Source organism: Neopelma chrysocephalum, unplaced genomic scaffold, assembly GCF_003984885.1.
Source record: "Neopelma chrysocephalum unplaced genomic scaffold, ASM398488v2 Primary Assembly neopelma1_69, whole genome shotgun sequence".
NCBI lineage: Eukaryota > Metazoa > Chordata > Aves > Passeriformes > Pipridae > Neopelma > Neopelma chrysocephalum.
This window is the reverse complement of record NW_020897729.1, coordinates 7,385,210-7,408,249: the sequence shown is the minus strand read 5'-3', so window position 1 is coordinate 7,408,249 and position 23,040 is coordinate 7,385,210. Positions and strand designations below refer to the sequence as shown.

Genomic DNA, 23,040 nt, shown 5'->3' with positions numbered 1-23,040 from the left:
AATTTTAGGTGACCCTCGTCACCCTCAGAGATCCTTGGGATGTTGCAGACAGATTTCCCCACACTTTTAATCTAAACTAGCAAAATCAATGTGTTCTACTTAGTTTGTAGGTTCTCTGAGCCTCTGTGCAGCTGTGTCAATTTTACATGGTTGCTCCCTGTTCCCCCCTCAGCCACTAATAAAATTCTAATGTTTATAACCTATATCCCAGTGTTATCTTTTGCCCCAAGTATTTCTGCACAACTCTTTAGTCAAACCTAATGCTACAGTGAAGTAAGATGGTGTGATTATTTTGGACCTTGATAGCAGAAACAGCGTAGGAGTAGAGAGTTGTCCTGATTTGTTTCAGGATCACCTTATCATTTTTCTTTAGTAAGATTAGTTAATTGCTGGAATTTATTCCACTTTGTGAGTTGCCTTTTATTGTGGAAGTTTGTGTCTGTTCAGTGGCACTTCATGTAACATAAGTGACCTTATGCTTGTAGACACTTGCACTGATCTGGGTATGTTACTCAGTATTATGCATTGCTCTGCTCCTTATGTATTTATTGAGGTGGAATAATGCAGCAGAGAAAAAAGATGATAGCGTTTGTGGATAATGAGAGCATTGAGTAGGTTTCCTTCAGGTCAGTCAGGATTTTTGGGGAATTAAGTAATGTCAACTCACAGAAGAGAAAAAATTGATTTCAGGTCTTGTTACCAGCAAATGTATGGCACTCAGAAGCATCACTTCATTAGAATAAATTAACAGAATACGAGTGACCCAGTTGGAACTGCAGAGCTTGTGGATTATTTGGGGTGTATAATGCCCAAATAGTGCTTTTTTTGTCTGTAAGTACTAATAGAAGTGGTGAGTTTGAAAAGCAAAGGCACAGCTCGGGCTTGACTGACTCTGCAAAGGGCGTTGCTTTACTGGGGGACTCAGTATTCTGTCTTTCATTTGGTGTTAAAGTATCAGGAATAATGGCTTAGACTGAAGTGGAAAGTGGAAAAAATTCCTCCTTTTGTGACAAGATAAGGCAAATGGGGATATACCATGTACATGATGCTTCTAGAAGTTTGAGACCCAGTTGCACACATGCACATGTGTGTTCCTCTGTTCTTATAGCAGACAGATTGTGATTGGTGTTTGACTTTGAGTTGTGTGTTCGGTTGGCTTGAACAATTGAAATGTTGGTCTTGTTTTCCCTGGTTCTTACTTCACTTCACTTAGCACATATTAGTATCCTGTTCTTTTGTGCTACTTTAAAGCTCTCAGGAAGTGATTTTTATAATCTTAGAGTAGATGCCTTTTAATTAATTGTATTAAAAATTGAAAAAAAGGTTTGAAAATAAGCTGGTTTTTTCACCCAAATGTTTTGGTGCTGTTCCTCTATTATATGATGCTGTATTGAACTGTGGCTACCTTGGAAGCCATGGCTTTTAAGGTGAGGAATTTGTTCCTATTTGGTTGCACTGACTGAAGGATGACAACATGTTTCTTGAGGGCTGATTTCCACTGAGTCATCCCCTGAGCAGGGCAGAGGGACACTCAGCTGCTGTCACATCTTCTGCTTTGGCAGGTTAACTAGGAAATTTGTTTTCCAAGCCTGCCTTGGGGAGGAGAGACCAACAAGTCTTTATTTTCTCATGCTGGAAAGAGTTGAAGCTGTGGCAGCTCAAAGAAAAGCAAATGAAAGAAAACAACTGTTTCTTACTCTGGATTTTTACAGAATTGGCTTCTGCTTTAATGAGATTTTTTTTATTTGTAGGTCTACTGTTTTTCTCAGTGTCCCACTTGCCCATCCTTTCTTTTGCATGCTTATTCATTGGCCACCCGTGATTTCTGATACTGTGATAGGGTTTTCCTTTTAGTTATATCTCTGTCTGATTTTGTTCTGTTGGTTGCACAGCTGTTGAAGGTGATCCTCAGCCATGCAGTGAGGTTGCTCCTGCTCTCGCACTCCAGACCCGAGTCTCAGGGTGCAGCGTTTGGTGTTGCAGAAGCAGAATCTCTCCTGAGCAGCCAACACCATCTGACAGCCCGTGTGTGTGGGGAACTGAGCAACTAGAGACACAATACTTAATTTGGCACAGTGTTTGCTCTTTGCTGGCTTTTCTTGAATGCTTCAGATGTGGGCGAGGGAGGGGCAGCAGATCTGTGTTTGTGGGATGCTGCATTCCCTTCCGTCCCCTTCCTTCTGACTTCATGCTCTTGTTCATGTAGTGGGTGTGACATGTGGCCTTGGCATGACTAAAAGCGCAGGCATGTGGACACCAGGCTCTTGGATGGGAGAAACACGTCCATCCACACGTGTAGTGGGGGTGTGCCCAGCATTGCAGCCGAGGTGGCTGTATCTTGGCTCCAAATGACCCACAAATGCTGTGGGATGTGGTCACCAAGTACTTCAGAAGAGTCTAAGGGGTCTGATCTGACAGGACTGTGGGGCACTGCTTTTTGGATCATAGGTTGAGGCATTGTTGATAGTATTTGCTAGGCAGCCGTGCAAGGAGAAGAAAGTCCATGGTCATCTTCACAAGCTGGTTCTGAGGAAAGGGTCAGAAGTTTTCTGACATGGTTGATAAGGGCATTTGTGGATGAGAAATTATAGGGAAGGAAATGAGAGATTGGAAATGCAGTGAGGTGCCTTGTGTTTTGGCTGTCATGTGGCAGCACTGGAAGGAGTTAAGCTACAAATATTCTGTGAAGAGCTTAGGCTTGAAGAGTAACCCAGAAGCAGGCTGAGCTGCTGATAGGTTAGTGGTTTTTATAGGAAAGGGATGGCAAAAATAAATCTAAATTTATTGTAATTCATAGGGTTAAGTCTAAGTTGTTGTTGTCTGTGGATGAGAGAATGGTGCTTCACAATGTCTGTGTTGATGTATGAACATGTGCATGTGTTGTCTCCTCTTAAATGAGTGATCTTATGTGCTTTGGAGGAGGAAAGAAAATGTCACCAGTGTCACAAATTATCCCCTGTATAAATTCTGGAGTCAACCAACACTTCTGGATCAGTGCAAAATGACTTGATAGCCAAAAGAATGACCCCTGCTTGCTTCATGCACTGTGACCCTGCAGGCTGTCAGCTCTGCTTTGAAGAGTTCAACCCTGTTTTGTACTGGCATGAAATGTATGTTGGCTGTTTTGAGGATAAAGAGTTAATTTTATAGCAATTCATTGTATAAGCTGATGTGTTCATAAGTCAGCTTGTTTGACACAGTCATTTTCTCACTGTTCCCTAATCAGAAGTTAGTGATTTAGGTTACTGTAAATGCTTTCTGGTCTTAGGTAACACTGGTGAAAGTCACTCTCAGAATAAGCAGAAGTGAAACCTGATTTTCTGATACTTTTGTGTTTTGTTTACACTCGAGGAGCTAGTTCATACCCATGGTGCCTCATTATGTAACTGTCTATTTGTACCTTGTTCCTTTAGTTTATTTGTTATAAAACTAAATTACGTTGTAGTTCAGCAGGACCTCAAAACAACAAACAGAAACAAAACAGAAACCTTAAAGGATCAAACCAAAATGACTTTATATTTCACGTTGTGGTTAACTTAGGTGTTGTTGAGGTAATAGTGTCCTATGTTCAGAAGTAAGAAATATCCTATGGATTTCACCAGAGACACAGGTAATGTCTTGTTGGGTGACCCTTGCAGAGTACTCTGTGGCTCTAAACTGTTCCTGCCATCCTGGGAAGTTAAAGTGCCATAACAAGGAAGAAGAATTTGGCTCACTGAGTGTTTTGCTACTAGATTGTAGGTTCCAGTTTTGCTTCATGAAGGTCTAGAAGGTGTTACAGGACTTGGTACTGAACATGTGGGTTACATTATTCATAGCTGACCACAACCAATACACAAGAAATTGTATGGCTAAGAGGAATTCTGAGATTTTTTTTTTTTCAATAAAGCAAAAGTTTTGTAGATTTTGACGTAAAACTGGAAAAAATTGACTGAAAGAGGGCAGTTTTAGCTTAGATGTTAGACAGAAATTCTTCACTGTGAGGGTGGTGAGGCCCTGGCACAGGTTGCCCAGAGAAACTGTGGATGCCCCATTCCTGGGAGTGTTCAAGGCCAGGTTGGACGGGGTGTGGAGCATCGTGGTCTAGTGGAAGATGTCCCTGGCCATGGCAGGGGGTTGGAACTAGATGATCTTTAAGGTACCTTTGAACCCAAACCATGAGTCTATAATCCAAGCCTTAATCCTTGTTTCGTGTATGTCAGCTGGTGGCAGAAGTAACTTGTTTGATTCTGCTCCGCACATATTTATTTTTGCAACTCCATATGCTGCTCTAACAGATCTTTATTATTGCTTGTTAAGTTCACTGGTGCTTTCAGGGACTGCACAAAAGATAAACATCCTCTGTGACTTTGTTAGATATACAGTGCAAACTTTTTGTTGATTTGAAGCCTGTCCCTCAGGTCAGTGAGCACTGCAGGCAGCATTCAGGGCGCTGTACGCCCACGACTGTGAGGTTATCTGAAATGGAAGGGGCTGGGCTTGATACTTAATTTAAGTGTCTTCTCTCTACAAGCTCTCGTGTGTGTGGTGTTTTATCTTTACCCTTTGCCCTCTTGATTAACAGAACTGGATGTGCTTGTCCAGCTGTTCCAGCTGCCTTGTTCAGTGGGCAGGAAATGGTGATGTGGTGGAAATTAGGCAATCCTACCAAGTGCCACCAAAAGGGTCTCTGATCTCTTCCACAGCAGCCACTTCTGGCTTCTGGATAAAACATTAGAGTCAACTAATTCAGATATTTCTGTAACCACAATCTATGTAACGTACAAGGCGGCTACACTTGAATTTTTGTGTGTCTGAATAGGTTGCTTCAGTGGATGTGTGAGAGCTGCTATGTTACTGTAAAGGCAGTATTTGTGGATATAAAACTCTGAAGTTAGACATCAACGGTTTCACTTCCTTTTGGCATTTGTTGATCACGCAATCAAACAGGATGATATTATGCTCTAAAAAGTTGCTTTGAGAAGTTTTTCAGTTTCTCAGACCTTCTAGACTATTCCAGTCTTGTCCCTGCTGGCAGATCTGGGTCCCTTCTTGTCTTAGTAATTCCTTATTTCTCTATTCCCATGTTCCATCCTTAGATTTTTCTAGACTATAACATACTGATTTCAGTACATTCTCAATTGTTGTGTTAGTGCAAGGGGACAAAAGGGAGTGAATAAGTGGTTATATAAGTATCTTCTGATATGTAAGAATTGGGAGGTAGAAAATATGGGTATTTGAGGACATGGGGAATAATAATGAAGGAAATAGTTTGCAAGTGGATTGACTGTATTATTTGTGGCCCTGCCATAGTTTAAGATTGTGATGTTCTCTCAATGAAATACAAGCAAATACAATAAAATGCACTCTTACATGACTGAGCTTATTTGAACAGCGATAGTACCACCTTTGAGCAAATTTGATATAGTCTCATTACCAGCAGTGACGTGGTTTCGCTGCAGCTGCAAAGCTTTGGGCAGTGCTGGGTAGGGATGAGGTGCTGCTTTCTGGCTCTGGGTTAGCAACGTGGCAGTGGGAGATCTGTCCTTTCACTTCAGGAGGGAAACGCAAAGCCTTGGCCCAGTGCCTGGACTAACCTCATAAGGCGAGAAGTTTTGCGCTCACGTTTGAAAGTATATGGGGATGGCAGATTGGATCTGTCAACTTTCCTCCTGTTCTGTCCCCAGGAGAGTTATTTTCCATTAATTATATACATATACATTTTTTTATTTAAAGTGTCCTGACTCCATGGAGCAATGAGGTGTAACTCTGGTGTGGTGTTTCCCTGAAGGGCCCAGGATGGCTGGCTGGGCAGGAGCCTTGTCACTGCTCAGGCAGGGGTGCAGTGAGGAGCTGCCTGTGCCACCTGCCAGGATCGTTCTTTCCCCTGATCCTACTGCCTGGCAAGTGCAAGGTAATTTGAGGGAGCTATATGGAAAAGTTAGGTGATTCAAATGAAGAAAATTTAACAAGCTGACTTTCCTTAAAAACTTTGAAGTAGGTTTGACTGGTTTTTCAATGAGTATTTTATATTGGCTACGTAAAGTATCACCAGTTTAGGATTTTTGCACATCCCTACTTTTTGCAGAAAATATTTTACAATATTCAACTTGTGTGTTGTTGAAAAATGCAAAGGGATTTGGCAGATGTGAGAGGGAAGCAACAACTCTTCTCTCCTGATATGCAAAAATGAACAGTTGGGAGGAAGAAATGGAAAAATACCATTTTTATCTCTTCTAGTATATTAGACGAGGGTTTTCTTTGTTCTTCTGCCACCATCATCTCTTCCTGACCTTGGTGATCAATATTAGCACTGAGGTTTCTTAAAGCAGATATGGAGACTTTGCTGTGGAACTACTTGCTCTGCTTGACCATAGTGTGAGTGTGGTCTGTTAGTGGTGATACAGCCATGAAAAAAGGCATCCGCCAAAGGGAGGGACTTTTATTTTGCTTTTAATAGAGATGAGAAGGGAGATTAATACTATTCTGCAATTCCTTCTGGGACTTCTTTTGGAAAACGTGTGCATTCTGTTCACCCACGTTAGTGAAAGATGGGTAAATCTGAAGTGGTAGAGTTACAGGCGGGGGTTACAGGCATGACTGGAAGTGTAGAAAGCCTTTCTCGTAAGATGAGATGGAGAAATATTTAACAGGAAGAACGTTCCAATGAACTTCACTATCTCTGAATCCATCAGAGAGGTAAACAGTGTGAGGGCGTACAGGGCTGTTTAAGCCAAAAGCCGGTGCTCGCAGTTGAACGCGTGGATGCAAGGCATCAATAAATAAGAACTTTTTGAGAATTTGATCAAGCAGGTCAGTCCAAAACCAGCCCAGCTATCCAAACAGGAGCCATCTTACAGCAAGCAGAAAGACGTAAGTAATTTTAATGTGCAGGGCTTTATGCAAGGATATCAAAGAGTATGTGGCTGTAGCGTTTCCATATATGAATAAGGAGTGTATAAGTGGCAGAGTGATTTCAAGGAAGTGGGAGAACAGAAAAGGAGCTGGAATGTCGTGTGATGAAAGTACTGTAGGCATTCATGGCAGCAGAAGCAACATAGATAAACCTGATCCTTATTTTTTAATGAATTGACATAGTAAAAATACTTCTTTTCCCAAGTCTGTTTGCATCTGCAGTTACATGTGTGCAGTGCAGGACAGTACTGGTGGAGAAACTTCAATAAGGCTACAAGCATGGTGGAATTTCATTTCCATGTCCTTTTACTGGTACTTTTATTTGGTAGAAGGTCTTGACATAACATGGTTTCAGGAAAGCAGATGGGCAGCTTTCAAAGAGCTTTGAACATCAGGTCAAACAATAAAGGTGCTTTCCAAAACCACTTATCGGAGTAAAGGCCAGAGGTTTGTATCCAAAACTTTTCTAAAGATAATCTCTAGGAAGGAGAATGTTAACTTCAGTATAATCACAGGCTTCAAAGCAAAATCAAAATGCAAGATAAATTTTGTTTATGCTTTGGCTTAAGAAAAAAAAGTAACAAGATCAGAGTTATACAAATAGGAGTTTAAATATATAAAAATCAAAATGCCTGGATTTATATTTGCTGATAGAAGATGGCAGTTATGCTGAAATACAAGGTAAAAGCTTTAAAAGAAGTGAAATAAATTAGTGAACAAATGTGCAGTGTTAAAGTTGAAATGCTTTCAGTGATGAGGAAAGGAAAATCTAAATTGGGTCACCTGCAACTTCAGAAGTGGCTGTAGAAACGACAAATTACTAGTTCTGCTTGCACCAGGACTCTGGAAAAGGAAAAATCAGCATGTAGAGAAGGTATTATCCAGCTAATTGCTTGGTAGCTACACTGAAATTGCTTTAATACTGACCTGTGGTGTTCCCTTTCTCAGCAGAAATGCTTTTGTGTCAGACAGAAGTTAATGTTTCTTTGGAGGAAGAAGGATGCAGTGAGTCCTTCTGCAGACTTTCATCTGAGCCTTTTTCTCTGAAATAGGAGTCACAGGAACTTGTTGACAAAGCTGTTTTCTGTGATTGAACTGAGCTTTTGTTTGGGGGTGGTGTTTTTTGTTTTTTTGGGTTTTTTTTTGTTCCAAAGAGTCAGGTTTTACTTAAATATATTATCAACACTGTCTCATTTAAGCCTGTGTGATTTGCTTTCATTTCTGAGCTACTTGGGGGGGAAAAGTTGTTTTAATTGTCTTTATGTTAATGCAGAAGAACTGGGAGCTTGTTTCCATCCATCATGGAGATGGAAACAAAAGCCAAGCAAACTTCCAGATGGTTGCAGATCCTGGATCCCAGCCACTGCCCAACGCAATTCAGCCCTCCTGCCTCTATCATTTACTGCTTACAAAACACTGTGCAGGGCTTGTGAGTGTGGACTTTGCCTTTGTGAGCGGGCGGCTGAAGGAGGAAGGTGAACAGTGTGGTGGGGCGGGAACAGTCCCTGCAGGGTCCTCAGGCTTTGGCCAGGGCTCCTTGCCAGCGATGTAAGGATTGGCTTGGGAGTTCTCCAGGGTTATAAAACACCCAGCTGTTGACTTTTAAAGTTGTGTGACTGGGCAGCTGGGAACTTGGATGGGCTGGAGGATGAGCTATATTGACAGAGGAACAATAGTTTCACAAGCACATACACGTACTCCCCTCACCCCCCTTTTGGGGCCATGGGTGTGCACTATCTGAAATCCTGTCGCTAATTAAAAATCACAATAAGCCAGTGCACTTAAAAGTGGGTTTTGATGGTTGGGGTTTTTTTTAATTTAAAAAGTCACTGGCTGGAGAATTAATGAAACGACTGGGAACGGCATCTTGCATTGTGGCCACTTGCTCAGTTGTGGTTGAGTTGGTGCAAAGTATCTCGGAGTTGATCTTATTGTTCTGATAGGATTTCAGCCCACTGTGGCAAGGGAAAAGTTAACATGGGCAACAAGAACTAACTCAGCTTCAAGGGGTGAAAGTGCTGGTGGGAGGCAAGGAGCTGCAGGTAAGAACCTGTGTGGGAATGGGACAGAGGGAGCATCCCTGGGCTGTGCAGGTGACCTGTGGCAGGTTGGCAGGGCCAGGAGCACAGCAGAAGTGATCAGTGGGGCTTTATTTAATGGTGGTTTAGTTTCAGTCTCGCCCTCAAGCTGCTAAGCATTTCCTAATTTAGGAAGGCCAATATGAAAAAACTTGCCATGTAAAGCTGTAGTTTTTAATGTGGACAGTCAGACAGATCCAGTGAACTGATAATAGCCATTACTGGCTGGGACAGGCTGTCAATTTTAGTAGGAAATCATTAAATAAACATTGGTGAATAACCAGTATGATGATTCCCCTTCCCTTGGTAGAGACCGAAGCACTTAACAGAGGCAATGTATTTTCATTATCCCCATTTTGCAGCTGAGAAAACAAGGCACAGACGTTAAAATACTGGAGATACTTGTTTGGGGCTTACTTCAGTTTGAGACTGGACTAGAAGTCTTATTAGTGCTCTGCAAGTGTCTGGGGGTTTCCCTCCCTAGCACAGCACTTGACAAGACTCGCAGCAGCGCCTGTGTGCAGTTCAGGTGCCTCTGAAAACCTCTCCCAGAGGAGGATTCCTGGCAGCTTGGCAAGAGGGCAATAACCACTTGCCTTCTGCTTAGGGTATTATATTGTATCTGTAGGAAGACTTTGTCAAAGGCTGACTTGCTCTGGGTAAGGGGGACGAAAACTGTTTCTTTACAAATGCCAACTAGGTCTTTGCAAGCTAATAAAATTGTCAGTAGGCAGTACAGCATATGCTTAATTTAGTAAGGTTATAGTTCTTTTTTAGAAAGGGTAAAGTTATCCTGGCTTACTTGTAATTTATATTTCTGGTGAGCACATGAAGTCATATTTCCATAAGAGGAGGAAATACTGCTCACTTCCCCTGGCTGATCCCATCTACTCCAGTAGCTAATCTTTGGATTTTCGTTTCTAATGTTGTGCCCAACTCTGATTTGCCTGGCTCCTGCTTCTGCTCACTAGTTCTTACTGTTCTTTAATGTCCAATCCTTGCTGGCCCTGGGACCACATAAATCAGTCTTTCAAAGGGCTACTGAATCCTGCTGGCGTGCCATGTGTCAGGCAGCGGGACACGTCTGTGCCCACTGGCTGATTCACGCACGGTGTTATCAGCTCACAGATTAAACCACCATCAGTTCATGGGCCAGCTCTTCATACAGTGGAGATATTTCATTTTGACTGAGTGTGAACTCTTTTATCAGTGTTGCGTGGTACCAAGTCAGACGTTGGCTGAAGAATGCACATGTGCTAACACGGCAGTCGTGCCAACCAGAGGTGTAATCTCGATGGAGAGTGCACACTTGGGTTTGTTTGACAGGACCTGTTTTATGTAGAACAATTCCTTATTACTGAAATCCTTCATTGACTTTGCCTTGTTTTATCTGAAAGCTGTGCTTTACTAATGGGGTGTAATTGCACTGGGCATCCTGCTTCCCTCTCAGCTACTGGTGCTGGATCAGCATGGTCTCCCCTCCATCCTTCTGCTTTACTCTGTCCTGTTGTTGGTAGTAGGTCAGGCATTTCTTTAAAGGCTCGAATCAAAACTTAATTGCAAGATTTTGAAGCTGACTTGGCCATGAGTATAATTCATCGGTCTGTTTGATAATAGTGCATTTTTTACCTCTTCTGAATATGAGTAGAAGAATCTATTAAATGCTTTTTTGCTGAATCATTAACCCTGTTTTCACTTCTGTTTTCCAGTGGGGTTATACCACTATTACAGTTCAGTCCTTCTTAATTTATTTTAGAAAGTAGCTCACTTTGTTTTCTTGCAAGTCATGGTTATTTTTTTTTGGTCTGATTTGTCTTCAGCCTTGGTTTCACTTACCAAATTTTTGTTCTTCTAGTTCATTTTCTTCCCTATCTGTTCTTAGTTTCATTTTTTTAACCTCTTTTTATGCTACATTACATTTTTGTCTTTTTATCATGTTATCAGATTAGAGGGAAACTAGCTAAAAACCTTTCTCAAAAAAGAGAATGATTAATTTCTCAATTATAGTTATCTTTAAAAAAATAATTAAGTGAGCTTACAATTGTAATGTACATAAAGTTTCTTTCAAGTCAGTTTTTCCCCTCAATTCTCATCAGTTTTGGAAAATTAGCATTTGTTGTTTTAAACCTAAACTACATGTTCTGACTCCAGTTAATCTCCCTCAAATAATATTTGATTGCTGTGGTGATTCAGAAGTTCTTGTGGGTTGATTCTGACTGGCTCTGTGAAGAAACTTCCAGCTGTTGGGTGTTGGGTGCACAAAAGTCACAAAGATAATAAAGCACTTTTTTTTTCACACATCTTATATAGGTTGTGTGTGTATGGTGCAGGAAGTTTTATTTGCTCTTGAGCTATGTTTGAATTCCCTTTGTGGTGTAAATCAAATAATTCTCTAAGTGGGTTGTAGGCAGTTGGGGAAGGAAATGGTTTCACAAGTGTTTGCCATACAGAACTTGGCGGATCACCTCGGTTAAGTAGTTAAACATCATGATATTAAAAAAGGAGGTGCTGCGATCCAACTCCATGTGCATATTGGTAGATAAAGTACTACAGATGTACATCAGTGTGAGTTTGTGGCCTGATGGCACAGCCCTAAGTTTGTGCTGCTACTGAAAGGTCAGTCCTGCCTCCTGCTCCCTTTATTCCTGTCATTTCTCTTGTTTGGGCTCAGTGACTTAAACCCTCTGGGCTGGTCTGGAAGCCAGCCTTAGATATCTGACTCTCCTTGCTGCTGGGCGAGTGCTGTCCTGTTCCTGCTGAGGTGCACTGCAAGAGGAACCATCCTTATTAAATGGACAAAAGGTGTATTGTGCTTTGGCTTCAGTCTTTTAATACTTGTGCTGTTTGAAACCAGAGCATCAGTGATTGTTCTCCCTGTCCGCCAGTCTCATCCCTGACCACCACCTCCCACGCTAAAGGAAAGAGTTGAGAGAAGGTAAGTGAAAAACTGTGACAAGTGCAATGTCCTGGTCTCCTCAGTGCTCTGCCATGGACTTGAGGGACAGCTTTCTCTGGGTTGTGTAGTACACCTTAGCAGGTGATGTGTTAGTTAAAAGAACTGGCTCAACTACCTGATTTTTATTTAAATTACATATTCTCCTTCAGCATTCGTTTTAGCTAGCTGTTCCAAGAACTCTTTCTTCCTCCTTTGAACCTGTCTCTACTTTTGCTTCTCGTATTTGAAGAGACAGGCTTGCACATCTCCTGTATAAAAGGGTGTCAGGAAAGATCTTCCCTTTCTCCTCTGAACAGTTTGAGGTGGAGGTCTTGTCTGTCTTTATTATTTACTCACTGGGAAGCACATTGCACTGAGCTGCAGCTACCCAGCCTTCCTGGAACAGCCTGTGCTGCAAGAGCACAGGGACCCTGGGTCTGTAGAAAGGTTCTCCTGTGGGCAGGGGTCCATCTTGGCTTCTCCCATGGACAGGGCATCCCTGGCAGCCCCCACGACCTGAGTGTCTCCTGCGTTGTTTGAATCCTGCATTAGCTCTGTGTGGTAAGAATATCTCCTAATTACTCACTGCTAAAATTTGGTGTTTAATAGCTACTTAGGGGCAGAACTTGGATGGGAAGAAAGAGTTTATAGATAAAAGTTGGTCATTTCTAGTTAATTAAAGTCTGTCTTTTGTCAGGGATAATTAGTGCAGCATTGGCAAGAGAGAAACAAAAGTTCAGACAGAACACAGCTGAGCTGTAATCTGCTTATGTTAGAGCCTGAAATAGCAAAGGGTGTGTTTGACTTGAAGTGCTTGTCCACAGATCTTTGACTCCTGTCCTTATGGGGGAAGGGATGATGAGCTTTGAAATGCAGGCACAACTCTAATGTTGAAATACCAAGGTATGAATGAGTAACAGAAAGGTAATAGATACCTTAGTGGTATAGATAGAGGCATGTGTTGGATTCCAGGTGGTGTGAAGAACTATTAGATTATTAACATCTCCTTTTATATCCTGGTTGGCAGTCCCAGCTACTAGGGTTCATCCAAAAAGAAGCATGCTGAGATACAGAGCAACAATTAATGAAATCTGTTTGGTTTTTCCGCCCAAGAATGTAGCCCTCGGGTCATGTTTCCCTCTATATGTGTGTATATAGAGAGGTCTGCCCTTAAAGCAGTGGGTTTAATTGAGTTCAGCTGAGGTACGTGGGGTCACCTTCTCTGGGGCTACATTTGCCCTTCCTGTTGTTCTTCACTTGCATCACTGGAGACTTGGTTTCGACTGTAGGCTTTGTCTGCTGAGGGTTGGGTGAAGGATTTCAGTGTAGGCATGAGAGAGAGCTGGGATGCCAGACTGCTGAGGAATGGGAAGGTCTGTGTAATGCAGAAAGAATTCCAGGCATCTTTTTGGTTAATTCTGTTTTTTAGAAGACTGCTAATGTGGCTTGGTGGGAACTTGCATGTTGAGTGCTGCTTAAGGTTTCTTGAGTATTTCTAAAAATGGTTTTCTAAAGTCTTCCCTAAAATCTCCTTGAATTGCCAATAATTGTACTTAAGACAACTCAAAAAAGCTCAGTCTTTTTGCTTTTATTTTCACGAGACTATTGATAATACCTTGGCAAATACTCTGATATTGGACTTATTTTACTTCTAATGAAGAAGATACCATCTGATTCAATTAAATTTTTGTGTTCCTACTCGAGGACTTAGGAATTTTACTGGGCTTAGTATACTGTACTGAAAAGGCTTTATTTTTCATAACAATTGCTTTGATTTTTATAAGGAAAAACATATTTCCATTGTATTTGCAAATGCTACAGCAACATTCTTCTGCAAAATGTGCTGGTGCTATTTCCAGGACACCCAGAAGGATTTGGGATGTGAGGTGTTGTTACTGAATTAGTGATGGTGATTTATAATTAAAAAAACAAACAAAACCAACTTATCAGAAATGTTCATTATATTTGGCAGTTAGTTTCTATGAAACTGAATTTGGAAAAATGTCTAAGGGGAATTCATATCCTGTGAAATGCTCCGTTACCTTTTTCTTTTTCCTCACCTTCCTACAGACTTTTGTTTCCTGGAGCAGTTGTTCAGGTTAGAATAAAAATGGGAATTTGACAAGCAGGTAGGTGGCCTTTCCTCTGATGCATATCAGCAGAACTTCATTGTTTTCAAGGTATTTGTCCATAAAACTGTAAATGGACAAATCTAAGCTTTTTGCTTTTAAGCTGTTGAAATGACGATGTCAATGATCTGATCAGCTTCAATGGTTTATGTTTAGATTGTACATTCATGACTGATAATGTCAAAGCTGGAGAATGTTTGAAGGACAAAGAAATGCAATAATGGGGATGGAAGAATTTATCCCCTAATGAATTAATACCTATCTACAGCGGTTTCTCAGGAGGCTTCATGATTTTGCAGAATATGTTGCTTTGAGAATAAATACTGGGAAATATCCAATTCTTAGGAATGCTGGAGGAAAACTCAAAATGCTTCAATTTTTTGATGTCATGTCTTTATATAAATTTTGTTGCATAAAATTTTCTCTGAGGAAGCTTTTGAATCTTGTGAATTTGGTTCAAGTTTGTCAATTAACTTCAGTGGACTGAAAATATCTCCACAAAACTCGCTGGAAAGATTTTAGCCATTGTGTTAGTTTCTTAACTTTTTTTCTCATCAGCATTACTTGGCAGTGGTGTTTAGGTGGATTGTTTAGATCAAGTTAGCAAGTGGTATGGTTTTTTTATAGGTCTGTAGTGTGTTGTACACTTGAACTGATGATACATAATTAGACACGTCATTTTGCTTCCATTTGGCGTCTTTTAACTAATTAGTTACTTGGGTTGCTTTATTTTGTGTTACTTTATTTTCAGTTGATTAAGTACACTTACTTACTTCTCTAAGGGTACAAAATTAAGAACATACTAATTGCGCAACAATCTTGGCATGTGTCGATTGCTTCAGTGTCACCTAAGGACAAAGATTTCTCTGCTTACATTGCTGGCTCTATTCTCTCTGTGCCCCGTGGGCAGATGTGTCAGAGCAGACGCTGCGCTCTCCAAATTCTCTTCCTCGCTCCTGCAGTCTAGTCAGAGCTTGTTGGCAGCGTCTATCGTAGGTACTTGCCCTTGGAAATGCCTTGATTTCAGCTTTTAAATGTTCAGACCCATCAGTTCAGCGAGTTCGGAGGGTTGGTGGTGGGACAGCAGGGTGATCTCGAAGGAGTGGAGACCCACAGGTGTCGTGAGTCCAGCGGTGTGAGTTCTGCCTGGAAACAAGTAAGCTTTGCCTGGGAACTGTCACGAGCTGGGTGGGCAGTTGTGATGCTCTGTGTTGCCGGTTGGACTAAATTTTGGTTGTGGGTATTGCTGTGACTGTAAAATATTTGAGTGCAATATTTCCAGAAGCAAATTTCCCCCAGGCACCGAGTGTCCTGGAATAAACATGACTTTATAATAAAGTGCTCGCTCTGTGCTTGTGAGGAAATCAAGATGTCCTTTTTTTTTTTTTTTTTTTGCATTTTACTTTGAACATTAGTTATTGATGTGAGGCACCGAGTAGGCTATAACCTGTGCCAGCTAACAAGGGGAAGCCAACAAAAATGAGAAAAACACTACAATTGTACTTTTGTTGCTGCAGTGCTGACTGAAGCCTGAGTGTGTCCAAGCATGTGGTGTTCAGACAAGATACATAACTTCTTTCTGTGGAGTTGTTTTTCAAAGGGAGTACTTGCTCTTATGAAAACTGGGTCTGTGGCCATAGTTGAGTAAATATCTTCAGAGGTGCTCTGCCACAACAGCAGTGACACTGGATATTGTGGTGGGTATTGGGTGTGGAGTTCAGCACTGCACAAAGTCAGCCGGGGTTGGGAGAGTGAGTGCATTGATGTGTTATGTGCTGTCAGGACACAAGGGCCAGTGCACAGGGACCTTACCTTGGAATGGGTGTCCTGAAGCCATGAGCTTGTCAGATGTAGCAAGTAGAATTGATTGGAATGAGAATATCCTTTGGCTAAGGCTGTATTGGAACACTCCAAGAAGCAGCATCATTTATGGGGTACTAAAACTGGCAACTGGTGTTGTTTTGAGATCTTCTACAAATGGAGCATTATCCTCTGCTTGTCTCCAGTGAAATCACAGTGATTTGGTATTCTTATCAAGAAAAGAGATATTTAAATAGAGACTAGTGAAGATGTAAAGTGTAAGCGTTCTTTATTACTGGGGCTAGATTTGGATGTCTATTAAAAGAATAAGTGGCACTTAAAAACCTTCACAGAAATGTGTTTTTAAAAAGATCCAAGTGTCATGGCTGCAGTTTTGTGCTGTCAGAATTAGTGTTTTTCTTTCTTGAAATGCTTTCTTCTTTTTTTGTGGAACAGCCGCCCTTTTTCCAGAGGTGGCAGCCTTGGCTTTACCTCAACTGCTCCTCTGCATTTAGCTTTGGATGTTGACTGTCCTCCTCATAGGAAGAGACAGCAAGCTACTGAAGTGTCACTGTGCCTTAAAGGGATTGAATCCTGATTTTAATAGGAGGGATTGTTAAGATTTGTCTGCTTTTGGTTAAGAGATGTAAACTACTGACTACTGTGAAAATGTTAGATGTGAATCATCATCTTGGATATTGTTTCATTGGGCTTGAGGCTGGTCAAGCAGGGAAGAGTTGCATAGTAGGTGGTGATCTGACTATCCCTGGTATCTACACTGTGTAATTTAGGTGACTTCATTAAAGTTTAAGATTTCTGTACAGTTGCTGTTACCACCCAGAAGTCTAATGAACAACATGTTTGTTCAGCTCCTAGTTGGTCGCATGGGGACCACAACCTAGGGGTGGGATAGGTACAGGGGCTGCAGCACCACCATCCTACTGGCTGCCTCAAGACCTGTCAAACAAACTTTATTTTACAACCATGTGTCCATTGCTGTAACTTTTGGCCCATTCCAGTGAGTGAACAGGCTCTGTAACAGGACAGCTGGTGGAGTTCCCCAACGTGAGCTGGACCTGACTTTCTTATCCCGGCACCCCTGCTGCCCGTGCTGCTGGCAGCTGCCTGCCACAGCTGGGATCTGGCTCTGGAAATGGGACAGGATGTTTGCTTTTGTGGAGAGCAGTTGTTGAGGAAATTAAACGAAGGGATCGTTTGAAAGGGCAAGCCACCTACATCAGATTAGGCCATTAAGATGAGGTTTGTGGGCATACTTTAAAGCACCTTATCAGGAGAGGTTGGGGAGGATGTGCTCCTGATAGCCAGAGGTGCTTGGAAAGCCGCATTACGTCATGTCTCGTTGGACCACAGTGCACGACTGGAGTTGAGTATGGAGAAAAGGGAGATATCAAGGAAATCTGAAGGAGCTGCTTTATCCAAAGGTGTGAGTGAGGCTGCAAACACCTCAGGGGGATATGCAGGGGAGGCCCTTCCTGGCCACCCTGAGGTGTTGCCCACCCTCTGGCATGCCGGCAGCTGGCCTGAGCAATGACAGATCATGAGGAATGGGCAGCACTTTAAGTATCGTAAAGCTGGACATCCTTCGCGCAGGATATTTCCTGTCCACAAGAATTTATTTTTCAACAATATTATTGGCAGAAAATCCACAAAATGGAAGCGGGGGGGGAAACTTGCACGTTGCAGAAGATGAGAAATTTCTAGTTTTCCCATCTCAAGAGAAGAGATGGGCTTTGGAGAACAGAAAAATACACACCTCTTATGTAGTGGCAATGCCACCAGTGTGCCTAGTTGCACATTGGATATTTAATGATTTGTACTTATTGCTGTCACAATATACAGCAATTAATCATTAGTTTCTTATAAAAATATGAGACTTTTGATCATTGTGATTAAAAAGGCATTTAATTCCAAAGAGGGCTGAGCCTCAGGACAGGGTGCAAAGCTCTCCTGACTGGCTTCCACCAGGCTCTGCTGCATGTTTTGCCTTCACGTTTGTAATGAATTAAAGCCTAAATCATAAAGCAGGATTTAATTGGTGATTTGTGATCTGGTTAATCCCACAGTGAAAGTAAAGTGTGTTTAGCATTGCTGCTGCCTGCTCCCCCATTGATGGCGGGGTCGGTCGCTGCCGGAGCAGCAGAGAAGTACTTGTAGCTTCCTGCTAGGAAAATACCTTTGTGAGACTGTTTGTATATGCTTCCTTCTGTAAACTCCAGATAGAATTCACTTGATCTCGTGAATGTGGCTGCATGTTCTGGGGTAGCTGTTGCTAACAAAGACCTACAGCTATTAAATACAATGAGAACATATTGTTTACCATAAACTTTTGTATGTGCGTGTGTTTCTAGCAACAAGTATTTTCATAAAGGATTCATTTGCCTGTAGACATATCTCAAAGTCACCAATGTGTATTTAGCAATTCAGTAAAATTTGCAGAGGGAGGACAGTGTAATGAAGAGATGAGGCATTAATGAAGCACCCCTGTTCCTATCTTCTCTAGGAAAAGAAGATTAAAAAAATAAATAATAAAAAGAGAAAAGAATTTGGTAGGTGTGTGGCATTCTTAGGGTTTATAGCTGGAATTTGTTTTTTGAAACGTGAGCATTATGGTGTGTGTTAAATTTAACCCAATTTCTCTGCATCTCCAGCACCCAAGAGAAGGCTTCCTTAAAGAACACTGAACTCACCACGCTGAGACTGCACTTCTTGAGGCTGGAGTAACACGTTATAACAGAAATCCAAGTTGATGAGAACATTTTAGTCGTGGTGCAAAAATGATCTGGAATCTCTGGTATGTGCCAGTGGCAGGAGCTGCGCTCCCCGGAACGCCGCTCTCTTGAGCGAGTGTGTGTAAGGCTTTGGCTTGCTGGGAGTCAAGGCTCAAGGACACACTGTCAGCCCCACAGGATTTTTTGTAGCAGGTTAAATGCAGGAAAAAGAGAGGGAAAACTTGAGATTTTTTTCTCTTGACCACTTTAGTAATTCTTTTGAACTTGCTTATTTCTGAACATGGCTTAAGCATTCCAAGGGTCTTAAGATAAATGAAGGTATTTATACCCATGATGTGGATAGGTGTGTATATATGTGTGTATACGTACATATCTCATGATTTGCGGGGTGATGTCAAACCTCTGTGATTAGATATGGGAAGAGTTGGACCCTGAATGGAGCCTACAGGAGATAAAGCTGCCAAGGGAAGCTTCAAAAATAGTTACCAGATTTATGGTACTGATGAACAGTGGCCTGACACTATTGTACTAAAGAGAACCCTCCTCGTTTTGGTTTTGGGGTCACTGGCATACCTTGAAATGATTTATTTGGATCCAGCAGTGAGTTCTATACACCTGTTCTATGTGTTCTTGTCTTCTTGCTACTGATTAGTTTTCTTGAATATGTTTTAAAAAATCTCTTTGACCTCTACCTTGTGTCTTACTGTGTTTTATTTAACATACAAGTCTAAAATAAAGCCTTTATCCCGTTGTCTGCCATAGCTATTTATATTTGGGATGGGGAGCTCACTGGCTCTAGTTCTGCATTACTGCCAGTGACTAAGTAACTTGATGACAAATGTAGATCCCTGTTACAGTATCACTTACAGATCTGACAGCTGGTGTATAATGTTTAACTGCACTAAATCTTGTGTTTTCCCAGTGTTCCTTCCTAGAGAGGGAATAGTGACTTCTGAGAGTGAGTTTCCAGTCTGTTAGATGGTCTAAAAGCCCTGTTGGCTTACCAGCTGTGTAGCTGTGATGTTAGATACCACCACATTTCTACATTTTTTGTCAGTTTCTGTTAATCTTCAGGAATTCTTAATCCTTTTACAACCCAGTGATGCTCGAGCATTCATGCAGTAAGCAGAATGCAGTTGGTGATTATAGGACCACTTTGTTTATTATTTGCCCAAGTACTGTCCCTATATAACAAGTAGGAGGCTCAGCCCACTAGTGTTTGTCACAAGAAGTAAATTACCATTAACAAAGTGACTTTGCTTAATTTTACCAATTCAAGAAGTGTTCAAAAAAAACCTTAAATACTAATGTACCTTGATGTTATTATAATCTTAATAATAAACATGTTATAATCTGCCCAGTTTAGGTGAGAATGAATATCTAAACTGTTACTTCTGACCAAGTACTCAGCTGAGATTTCTGTACCATTAATGTATATGGATGAGAAGGAAAATCAGTCTTTTCAGCTTCAAATTTGAAGACAAAAGTTTTAGCAGGTTGAGCTTCTGATGGAAATAATAATAAATCTAGTTCTGCACTTCCTTGAAGAGAGAGGACGCTGAGGGTGAAGTGACTTGTAATGGTGCTGAATTTCATAGTACTAATTTCTGAGTATTTAAAACCGTAGTGGACAATGATGATGAGTTAGTGTGGAGCTGTAGCACTGATTTATGTATGTTGTGCTCTAAGCAGTGGCTTTATGAAGTGTGAGGTATCTCTGTCACCTACGGGATGGCGAGGGGCGATCTGTGATTTAGATTATTCATAACAAAGCTTGATGCAGCAATGTCCAGGAACACAGAAAAAGATTAGAGAAAAATCTTATGGTTGAGATTTCATCTGGGGCACTGGAAAAAATTAGTCAAAATTCGTAAAGGATGAGGGAATTTCCTCAGTGAGCATCAGGAGGAGGATGAGCTACTGAACAGCTGTTTGGTATTGAGAGGTTTCTCTGCAGCACAAACCATTGCTCACGTTCTCATCAGCAGGTTAAACCTACTCTGAACACCCAGGCTGTCTTTCTGTACCAACCTGGGACTAGGGACTAGAGAGAGAAGTGGGAGGAGGAATATGTTCACATGAGAGAGAGTGGGAGCGCTTTTTACTACACAGGTCCATTACTATTGAGAGCATTTATTAAGATTGTTGCATGGACATGTTATCTTCCTCCCCTGCGCCAAGAGGAATATGCTGTAGTGTAGGTAGAGAATAATATCACTTAGATTTACTTAATTTTTAACCATATATTAGCATGTCAAGTGATGGAAAATATGCATCCTCCCCTTAGAAATTGGGGAACAAATGCAACCTGCTTGAATCTCTGGGACCTGTGAAGCCTTTTGCTGGAATGAACAACTGGTGTTAATGGGTAGGTCTTTGCCACTGATTACCTGTGTATGGTACTGTTAAGGTGGGTATCTCTGTGGGCTCTGTGCTGCCAAAATGTGACTGAAGTGGGTCAGAATGTAAATATTAAAGAATGGAGGTTGTGCTGTACTTTTGGTGATTGATAGTGCCTGGGTGTTCCAGCTTACTCACACAGAGTAAGTGTGCCTCGATAGAGCTCCCTGGGAGTAAAATCTTGCTGGGTCATGTGTCAGTTATATTATTCAGGTAAAATTGAGCACAACTAAATTTGACTGGGAAAGCTTTTTCCTTGCTTGAGTCCTGTGCTACAACCATCAGACCCTGCAGGCAAACTCCTGGGTTTGCTGATATTCCCATGTTTCTGCCTCCACTGTCAAAGAGAAGCTGCTGTCAACTCACACTGAATTTTTAAAATTTATTTACAGGCATATATATTATGTTTGTATATTTGACTTAAACTTAGTCTATCATTCTTTGCTCCATCAGGATTTCTGTGAATTTCTCCTGCAGTAAGCAAAGTGAGATGCATGTCCAGGAAAAGCTGGACTGTCAGGACATGTGGTGAAGTGCTTTATATTTATGAAAGACACTGTAGGAAACATCCCTAGAGAATTAACCTTTCTTGTAGGTTCAGTCTTTTTCTCACTGGCTTTCCTCCAGTTGAGTTATGAGGTGGATTTTCTTATATTTGAAGGACTTGCATATTTTGTTCTCACCTGTTTATTGGAATTCTGTGGGTGAACTGTGTATTTGTACCTTCTCCCCAACCCTCTGAAACCGCTTGCTGTTAAGGTAATTTTCCCCCACCCTAATATGCCTACCAAATCAAAGTCCATTTCTTGAAATTCAGGTTTGCATGTTTTAGGATGCAAAGCTAGTTTTTTCTCTGCCTTTCCGAAATACTTTAATTTTTGAATTCTAGCTAGAATTATAAATGAAATATTTATGGGAGAGCATGGGTTTCTTGTTTGTTTGTTTTTTTAAGAATTTCTTTCCAGAAAGCTGAAATCCTGTGAATGGTTGTTGCTAGAGATTTATTACTGTCAAAGAGGTTTTGTTTAGGACCCAAAGATAAGCTTTGCTTTGTTACTGATAATTTTATTGCTCCTAGTCTACTCTGAGGTTTGTACAATGGATCTGCCCTGTGTTCATAAGTAGTAAACAGGCTGTTTATGCCAACATAGGAAACAAATTAAACTTATCTTCTGAAAATCAGTGGAGCAGAGAAAGGAAAGAGGTGTTTTGGATGGAGTCTGTGGTCCTGAGTTCCACTCTGACTTCCATGTGCCTTTGCCATGCAGGATGTGTCCCTGTTTGTCCCTGTTTGTCATGGCCACATGTTGGTAGGTGTGGTATGAAACAGTCCCAGGGCAAACACTAACTCTTGTTAGTGATTTGGGCTGGAAGGGCTCTCAGTGTGGGGTTTGACAGCAACAAGCCTCCAGCAACAGACGAGCCAGGAAGTTTATGGTTCCCTGCTGTTCTTCTGGAATAGTGTGTTGTATCCGTGGGGCTGGGGATGCTGTTGCAGAGCCAGGGAGAGGGAGGGACGAACTCTGGTATCTCACAAGGCAGAAATTAAAGCGCATTTGTCTTAAGTCAGGAACTTTTATTCTTTTGATCAAAAACCCCACTGGTGTTTGGTAAGACCAACCTTCTCATGGTTCACCTCTACGGAGTACAACTTGAAAAAGGCTGTCCAGGGAAGGGGTAGAGTCACCATCCCTGGAGGGATTTAAAAGATGTTTAGATGTGGCACCTGGGGACATGGTTTAGTGGTGAAGTTGGCAGCACTGGGGTGACAGTTGGATTCAGTGGTCTTGAAGGTCTTTTGCAACCTGAATGATTCTATGATTCTTCCTTTCATTGGATTTCTTGAGTGTATTTGAATAGACTCCTGCACTTCTGATGTTTGGTATGCAGCTATGGAAATGAATTTCTCCAAGTGTAACAAGGGAAAATGTAACTTCAGGTACATGTGACATGAAGCTTGAAGGTTGGTTTGCTTTCTGCTACTTGTCTGTTTAAGTTTTTTTGCTTGACTGGAATTGTGTCATTTAAAGGATGTGGAAAGTTAACTTGAGTTT

At 41.5% G+C, this 23,040-nt stretch overlaps 1 protein-coding gene across 3 annotated transcripts in view; it reads left to right on the top strand.

The window, feature by feature from the left end:
* The window catches only part of FNDC3B (fibronectin type III domain containing 3B), a 191,468-nt gene that overhangs the window by 4,499 nt on the left and 163,929 nt on the right, over positions 1-23,040 (top strand). The window contains exon 1 of one of the 3 annotated variants that reach the window (XM_027685563.1): positions 15,171-15,192. The exons of 1 other annotated variant lie outside the window; for it this stretch is intronic. The gene's annotated coding sequence lies outside the window, so the exon portion shown is untranslated. Of the gene's footprint in view, positions 1-15,170; positions 15,193-20,900; positions 20,955-23,040 lie in introns of those variants that run through there. One more of the 3 variants, XM_027685562.1, reaches the window with a different exon arrangement.